We start from the raw sequence: 9,464 nt of genomic DNA, 5'->3' as shown, positions 1-9,464 counted from the left end.
CAGGGTAATTGTAATAAATGGTCTAGTGCCATTTGATGTTCTCCCATTGCTGAAGTTGAGCCAAACTAGTTATTATCCTGATGTCCGGTTTCTGCTAAAAACAGTGGATGTGTTGTTAACCATTTAATCTCTAACATTCAGTAGAATTTTATATTGTGTCATATGGAGCTGAATCCACCCCACATAACTGGCTGCTAGTGGGGCTCAGGGAGACAGGGGATATACAAAACATAGTGATGTCTAGAGTTCTGCTAGATAGTAAGGGGACTGAAGATCTAGGTGAATATAGGGCAATATCTTGTTTGGGTGTGGACGTTATTCTAGAGACTGCCCTGTGTTAAAGCTATTTTGAACATTCTAAAGGAACAGTACAGTATTATAACAATAGGAAAGGAATAACTGCGGAAAGCATATTTTATGTGAAAGTGACTAGTCTAGCTAAATGGTTACTAACAAATCTTTTCAAGTAAATGAAACTGCAAAGGAACACCAACTAGAAGACCCAAGTCTAACAATAGAAGAAGAGGAAAAGAAACTGGTGATCCCTGCAGTCTCAGATTCTCAGTCAGTTTTTGCTCATTTTGCTATCTTGAGGTTAATAGCAGTGATGGTTTGGAAACTGACATTAAAATTGTAACCTTTGTAGATAGTAAGTTATACGTTGTACAGAGAAATAGATTGCTTGTGCTGCTGATTCCCCACCCCCCAAGGTTCACTATTAGTTTTACTATATTGAAAAGAGAAGGTTGGATACATCTTACAAACATCTGTTTCTTTATATAGGTAAGTAGTAAATTGGAGTTTGTTTTTTTGTTCTCTCTCTTTCTCTTGCTTTTTCTTTCAACATGTATCTCCTCGTGAAGCTAAGTGGTAAATAAGAGTTTACTATTACTATTTATTAAATTTGTATACCACCCTTCATCCAAAGATCACAGGGAGGTTCACAACATAAAAATACAAAAGAAGAACACAAAATACACAGTGAAAACAAGAACAAACCAAACCCCCATCTCCCACAAACCCAATCAAAAGGGCATCAAATGTTAATCAGCCCAACACCTGGTTTTTCTGGAAAATGCTTTCAAAGTATATGATGAAATTTTACAAAACTTTTGTAAAACATTTTTTCTAAAACTACATACAAGAGGCACTGCTACAGTATCCCTGAATCAGTTGGCCATCCTTAAACCTTGGTTTAAAATCCTGCAATGAAGGAAAACCTACCACCTTCTGCAACAGTCTTCCCCACTGTTGAGCAGCTTGTATCAACAAGGAGTTCTTCTCCTTGTTGGCCAAAATCCTTTTTTGGCCAAAATCCCCTTTCTTGTCATTTGATCCTGTTGGTTCAAGTCTTACCCTCTGGAGCAGAAAAAAAAGCAAATCGGATCCAATTTTTCTAGCCTTTGAAGACAACTTTCATTTCATATCACACTTGTATCTTCTCCATGCTAAACATACCCAACTCCTTCAGTTTTTCTGTGGTCCCTAACCATCTCTTCCACCCACTGTCTATTCTTCTTATTTTCTTTGTCACTGTGTTGTACTCGCATTCTAAAACCCCTTTGTTCAAACAACTTCAGTAATTACAAATGGAATAAAAGTGGACTTTTTCCAATCCCACTTAGTAAAAGATGAGGGCTAATTCAGACTTGCATTTAACCTGTACCTAGAAAGCACAAGACAAGTGGGAAACAATTCAGACCAGGGCTTTCTAAGCACACCTGGTTTTGCCCTTGCCCTGCTGCTTTCCCCAGGAAAACCAACTCTAGCGATAAATCAGAACAAATGTCAGTCCTAAGAAAACCTGATTGATGTTTGCTCCAATTCAGCAAGAAAGATCAGGTTTCCTCAGGGAAAAGTAGTGGGGCAAGGGCAAATCTGGAAGAGCACAGAGTTGTCTTTCTGAACTTGATTAATTTGCTAAAAAATAAATAAATTGGAACAATAGATGAAAAAATAACCAGTGACATATGTTTTGAAAAGGATGGAGAGGATAAATTGCCATTAGACACACAAACATACACAAAATGGGTCTATAGGTTCTGAAAGATTAACATGTTTGTTCAAACAGTTGCGAGAATGTGACCTGAAATGCAGAATATGGATTATGAGTTGTGTTGGTTCCCAAACAAAACTTGGGAACGTGTATTTTTTGTTGTTGTTTTTAATCAATGAAACAGGAAAGAATCACGATCTTGCTAATGTAGGGTTCGAGCCTCCCATTAGGCAAAAGATTCCTGCATTGCACCTTTCCAACTCTGCAGTTCTGTCATTCTTTGATCCCATCCCAAATGGAAGATAGATGCACCATGAAGGAACTTCCTGAATAGCAGGAACTGTTATTCACATCACAGATAAGCAGTGCCAATGAGAAGAAACTAGTGCGATGCGAAACTGCAGCACTGACCTGCTCCCCCCCCCTTTTTAACGAATGATTTAAAACAGTGTTTCCCAACCTTTTTTGGGCAAAGGCACACTTGTTTCATGAAAAAAATCTTGAGGCACACCACCATTACAGCCCCATGACGTCAGCGCGCAGCGTCACGCCGGGAGGGACATGAATTGCTGGCAAATTACATAATCACCTCCTTGAGGGCTAGCTCATCTTCTCCGAAGGCAGAACCCCATTAATTAACAGCACAGACTCACACCATAGCCAAGACGAGGGGGGAAAACCTCAGTCATGCACAGTCATGCACATGTGGGGGCTAAATGAGGACGAAGACCGGGCAGAGAGCAGGGTTCAAATCACCCCACCTGGCCAGGACAATCCCTGGGTGCTCCCTTGGGCCACTCGCCTGACCCACCTCGCAGGGCTGTTGTTGCGAGGATAACACGGGGAGAACCACGCGCGCCCCCGGGAGCTCCTTGGAGGAGAAAGCGGGCGATGAATGCAATGCACGAAATATATGAGAGGCGACCAGGTTTTGCAGGTGAGGAGCCCCCGCCAGCCTCCACTTCCAACACCCGGCGCAACGACGCCGAAGTTTCCCCCCGGGCTCGGCTCGGGGAGCAGCGCTGCTCCCCCCGGCTCCCCTTCGCCCTCCCGGCTCTCTCTGCCGCCCACTGGGGACCCCCCTCACCTGCCAAGTCTGGAGCGCCGGTGGAAGTTGCATGCATGCATGCAGGGCGCCGCGTTGCCATTGCATTGCACTGCACTCCATGCAATGCCTGCACGCATGCATTGCCTTGCACGCCCAAGGGGTCTCCCCGCGGTACGATGCGTCCCCTCCGGCGCGGATGCAGCATTGCAAAAATAAAAAACCCCCGACGCAGCCCTACCTGGGGGGCAGCCTCCGCCTGCGCCGCTCCGCCTCCGCGGGGATCCCCGGGCTCCATCCTGCCGCCCGATCTCTGCGGGGGCACAGGCAGGCTGCATGGGGTCTGCGCGGAAGAGCCCCTGCCTGCCCGGCCGACGCCGACGCGCTCATTCCATAGCCGGGAGAAGAGCGCTTCAAACAAAATGCCCGGCCCGCCAGGCCACGCTGGGAAACGTAGTTTGCGCACCCCGCGCGGGCGCGGAGCCCAAGGGCGAGGGGACTACGGATCCCGGCAGCCCCCGCGCCGGGGACGGAGGGGGAGAGGCCGGGTGCAGGGATGGAGGGACGGGTGGGCGAGCAAGTGAGTGAGTGGCAGCCGCCAAGCCTTGGCCGAGAGCCAGGAAGGGCCTCCCCGGAGGAGGAGGAGGAGGGAGGCGCAGAGAGGGAGGGAGGGAGGGAACCCCAGGGGTCATCAAGTGACGGCGCCCCAATCAAAAATTTGACTTAAAAAAAAAAATCTTTTGAATTTTTTAATTTTTCCCGCGGCACACCAGGCAACATCTCGCGGCACACTAGTGTGCCGCGGAACAGTGGTTGGGAAACACTGATTTAAAACCTCACTATCAAGTTGGTTTATAACCTGCTCCTTTCCTTCCCTTCCCTAAAAAGGAATTACTTAGCACCTCATGATTAAAGTTGGTTTATGAAATATATTACTTCTCAAGAGGTGGGAGGGGGAGAGAAAGTGCCATGACAGGGTAAAAGAAGCCACAGTTTTAATTTTTATCCCCGTTCACCGTTTTGTAGCCTGAAGCCAACCAGGTCTGACAGAGAACGCTGAATGGGGGGAAATAGCCACCTGGGGCTGAGTGAGGCTCAAGGCATCTTTCGTGCAATCCTTGAAATGTGGCTGTACATGGCACCTTACTGACAAGAAACAGAATTGTCAGGTGGTGAGTGAGGAAGCCAGTATGGGCGGAGAGAGGGAGACCGATGTCTAAGCAGGCAGGAACTTTGACTGCTGCTTTCACACAGACACACACACACACACACACACAGCCAGGCTTGCTCTAAGCAGCTTCTGTGCGGCCAGCCCATGAGGTGCCGATGGGAAGAGGAACTTACATCTGCAGTTAACTGGGGTGAGTTGCCGCATAGATGCAGATAATAGATATATACAGTGCTTTTGGGGGGGGGGGCGATGCAGGGGTATGCATACTCCAAAACATTTTGTGAATCTTTGTACTTTTGTCCATTTACTGTATTTATTTTTCCTGGTTTGAACTATAAAATGGTGATTTTGAGTCGAAATGAGAGTACCCCTAAACATTTTTTAAAAGAAAAAATAGCACTGGATATATAACTGAAAAGGAAGGGGAAGAAGGAGCTCGTATTTGCTTGGCACCTGAGGAGACATCAGGGACATAAGCCTCCTTACTGGGCAAAAGTATAGTGGCTTGCGACCCCTCATCTTTTCAAAGCAGAAAGAAGCCAAATTGTTCCCTCTGATTCCATAGTAAGATCTATGGTTGTAAAGTAGAGAGTCCTATTTGGTTCACAGAGCTTACTCTTAGGTCATTGGGTCTGGGTTTAGAGCCCTTCTTGAACATAGTGCAGGTAAGGTCCCAGCTGGGCATGGGCAGTGCCCACAGAAATGCTACAGCTCCTGGTGTATCAAAACGTTTGCTAAAGAGAAAAGTTGAGGAGTGGAGAAGGAGTCAGAGGCATGTACATAAGCAGCGGAGATGCCTTGCCAAAGAATCAAACAGGTGAACAAGGCATGGAAATGCTCTACTTCACGCCTTGTGTGGAAGCAGCTCTCTTAAGGTAGAACTTGTAGGAGGGAATAGAGGCCCTTTCCAAATGCTTTTTTATTTAATTTAATTTTTTAATTAAGCTTGTCCTGAGCCAGTACAATAAACTAATTGCACCAAGTGGATAAGCCAGGTTAAATGGTGTTGCAGTCGATTCATGTTTCAAAAATCTCTAAATGGTGTGTGTATATTTTCCCCCCCCCAAAAAAAATAAAAAATAGATGAAATGCAGAGACTACAAATAATGCATTGATTTTAAAATAAAAAGTTTTGTAAACTATCAGGACACTGATGTGACAGGAGATTTGCTGGTGTTTGCCATTTCACGAATGATTTGGGGGGAGATGGGGGTGCTGAGCCCACTAATTTTGTCTTACATAAATCTAAGTGGTGCAGGCATGGGGCAGAGAGGAGCTCATTATTATAGTATGATCGCTATCCAAAAAGTGCCCACCTAGTCTTCATACAGCTGGGTAACAACTGCAAAATTAATAATAAATCAGTGGAAAAGTCCCTGACAATGATGGGGAAGCTGTTCCAGGCAGGTGCTTCATGGCAAAGGACACAGTTGAAAGAGAAAGGGGCCAAGGAGAGAGGAGTTTGCTGTGCAAAGCGTGGCTGCAGCAAGAAGCAGGGGATGAGAGATGATCAGCAGGACAAAGGGATTTCAAAGTGAAGACTAGAACATTAAAGCTGCTATACAAATCAGGGTATCACTTGCGTGTGTTTGTGTGTAAGACGTAGTCAAAGATTGGGGAATGTGGAAAATTACCAAGCAGATTCCGTTTTAAGAAATGTGTAGTACTGAAAAGGAATGCCTCAAATTCACTGATCCCTTTACGAAGGATTTAAGCATTTGAAAACCCCACAGCTGAATGCACATCTTCTTTGTTCTCAACTCTTCCCCTCTTTATCACAAATGTAACAATTTTAAAAATCATTTGTATGCCCACTTTCTTGTTTAATTCTCCTCTTGATGAAGTTAGTATAACTGGCACTTGCAAACAATTGTTGTTGCTCCCACAATTTTTCCTTCCGTAGCAATCCCATTTGTGAAAAGTACTTTTTCTTTATTTTTAGGTTTCTATATTGTTTAGAGGGTGTGGAGAGAGAGGGAAAGAGGTTACAGTCTGTGCGTTAATTATATTTGAAGATCAGAGGAGCTTTATAAAGCTGCTGCCTTATATTGCCCCACAAGTGGTTTCTCACTTTCCCATCCTCACTCCCCTCTAATTTTTACATTAGGAAAGGACCATGGCCCAGTGGGACAACATCTGCCTTGCATGCCGAAAGTCCAGGGTTCAAGGTTCTGGGGTCTCCAAGTAGGGCTTGGAAAAACGCTTTCCTGAAACCCTGGACAGCAGCTTCCAGTTGATGTAGGCCAGGCATAGGCAAACTCAGCCCTCCAGATGTTCTGGGACTACAACTCCCATCATCCCTAGCTAACAGGATCAGTGGTCAGGGATGATGGGAACTGCAGTCTCAAAACACCTGGAGGGCCAAGTTTGCCTATGACTGATGTAAGCAGTACTGAAGTAATTAGAGCCATAGTCTGACACGCTATAAGGCAGCTTCCTATGTTCTCATGGCATTGGTGGACTTGGAGACAGTATGGTACCCAGTAGGCTTCTGGGTATATGGTTTCAGGCAAAGGGACATATGATTCTAAAGACAGAATTCCATGAATTGGTCCCCACTGGAAGAATTCCAAAGAGGATCATTTGATATTTTCCGACTTAAACCTGTGAGGTATTTTCCCCTGCTTCCCTCAACAAACTGCCTACATTAAAAACAATTCTTGTAAAAAGGAATCACACTTCTTTCTTGTAAATGGCCTGGACTGCTCACTCATCCATTTCTGAGTGCTTGACAGAAAAAGAAACCAAAAAGAAAAGCAATTCATCTGGTTTGCTTTGTTACCTGACGTATCAACCTGAACAAGCCAGATAGCCATACACCATCTCCCAAAGAGACTGTGGGAACAAGATTTAATGAATAAATTTATATTCCTTCCTGATGGTGAAAGAAAAGGCTCAAAAAGAAGGTCCAAATTTCCTACAAACAACAATTTTCTACAGTGACTGTGGAGCTGGAAGCAGTCTGTAGTAATCCCACTAAGGCGATCATTTTATGCTGTTGTAGACAGCAATGTGTAGTAGTGGTAGGACCAGTGATATTTGGTGTGGAGACAGAAAGGAGAACACAAGACCATCCTTATCTTCATTTGGGAAATGCTGGAGAATGTGGAAATATAAAGTATAGTACATTATTGAAGTACTGCTATTACAGAATACTTTTCTTGGCAAAATATCCTCCATTTCAGTGCTATTTTTCTAGAAAAACAGTTGCCGGAACTCACCACAAACGCCTCCCCTGTTCTCTTAGAATGACAATGGCACCCACTTGAGAGATGCCGGAACTGAGTTCTGGTGAGTTCCTGCTGGGGAAAAAAGCCCTGCCCTATTGGTTGCTCCTGCCTCCCTTCCCCCCCAAAACAGCTGTACTCAGTGACGGTATTGTCACCCACATGAGATGGCTTAGAAATTCAAAGGTGACATAATTAAACCATTTTTGTTCTTGGCACACAAGCTATTTTCCTTTCTCTCTAGCTGGGTCTTGTAATTCTGAAACGTTAACAGAAATCTGTTAAACCTGTTTGAGCAGATGTGGGGAGGGAGGGACTGATATTGTACACACAGAGACACACAAAGTGAGCGGTGTTGACTCTCTTGTCATACCAATTTAAAATCTCTGGAGAAGCTATCATGTGCCCAGAATGCCAGCATAACTGAACACAACCAGTGGTGTATGGTTACATAAAAAAGAACACACCACAGTGTAGCCAGAAGTGCCGTTTAAAGATTTTTCCAGTCACAGAAGGGATGTTTCGGACTTACAAATTAGCACTGTGTGAGAAAAGGGGAGAATCCAGAAAAGTAGGTTCTTGTTTCCCCCCTCACATTTGCACAAGTTCCAGAGTAAGGCTTCTGATAAGCCAATTCTTAATATATTCTTTTCTAAATGGTCACTTTATACTTATATTTTCCTTTTTCACAATTTTTATATTGTAACACAAAATAGTATGGGGAACCGTTGGTTCTCCAGATGTTGCCAAACTACCACTATCATCCCTGGTCATTGGCCATACTGGCTGGGGCTGATGCGAACTGTAGCCCAACAACTTCTGGAGGGCCAAATGTTCCCACCCCTATGTTAAATAGCTCATTGTCTGAAAACATTAATGGTACACATTTAGCTTTAGTACCATGTGGGTTGACTGAATTTTCCTTCTTGTTGATTCAGGTCAATTATACATTCACACTTTCACTGACAAAAAGAGATCTGTGCAAATGATGATTATAATAAATAAGAAAATCCAGTTTTTTACTGTTATTATCATTATTATTTATTAATTTTTTGAACAGCCTTTTAAATGTGACTCATTTACAAACATACCATAAAAACAGCTATGAACCATTTTAAAAAAAAGTACCAGAAATAATAACTAAAGATAGATTTAGAAACAAAATGAACACCTAAAGGCAGAGACATTTTCATCCAGCTATAAAGGTTTTTCAAAACAAAAATGTATTCATTTTTTCCAGAAGGTATAGATAATGAACACCTGTTCTAGTTCAACATTACTAGTTAAGCTGTTACATTCTTATTGCCAATTATATTACCTATGGCACAAAGCATATGAAAGCAGAAGTAATTTTTGCAGACAAAAACAACTTTTTAGGAACTTTTCCATTTGTGCAGATTTCTGCTGACGATACTCCCCAATTAAGTATACATATGATTCCAATTGGATTCATTTGCACTTGCAATTCCTCTGAAAGATTCAAAGATCAGTTCATGTATATTGTACCTTTTCTCGTAATGTGCAATCTAAGTTATTTCAGCACAGCAAACAAAACAGAATGGGATTGCTGCTCTTTGACAACCCTTCACAGTCCTAACCTGTCTCCACCATTCTTGCTCTTCCACCTCATAAGCCTGCAGAAGCCTAATTTTGCCCCTTGGCAAGCAAGGGATGGCAACCATTGAAATGGTTCCACCATACTTGAATATAGACCACAAGTGAGCAAACTACAGCAACTGCATCCAATGCAGCACTGATACTTCCTTGGTGTATGGCTTAGGGGAAAGGTTTCTCACCCAACTAACAGACAACAAATTAGGAGGATCCAGTTGTGTGTGTAAGCACACTGAAGTCAGAAAGTAATTACTTTTATTTGCTTTTCAGAACAGTGGCTGTGGCTGGTCTACTGTACAAAATGAATCAGTAAATATCATTAGACAGTAACCCCATTAAACCCAGTGGGGTTTATCACATAGGATTAGGGGGTTATCTGTGGTACCCATGGTGAAAATAGAAGCAAGACAG

The sequence above is a fragment of the Podarcis vaucheri genome, assembly GCF_965113315.1.
Source record: "Podarcis vaucheri genome assembly, chromosome: 6".
Taxonomy (NCBI): Eukaryota; Metazoa; Chordata; class Lepidosauria; order Squamata; family Lacertidae; genus Podarcis; species Podarcis vaucheri.
The sequence above is the reverse complement of the archived record's forward strand: the minus strand, read 5'-3'. Positions refer to the sequence as shown.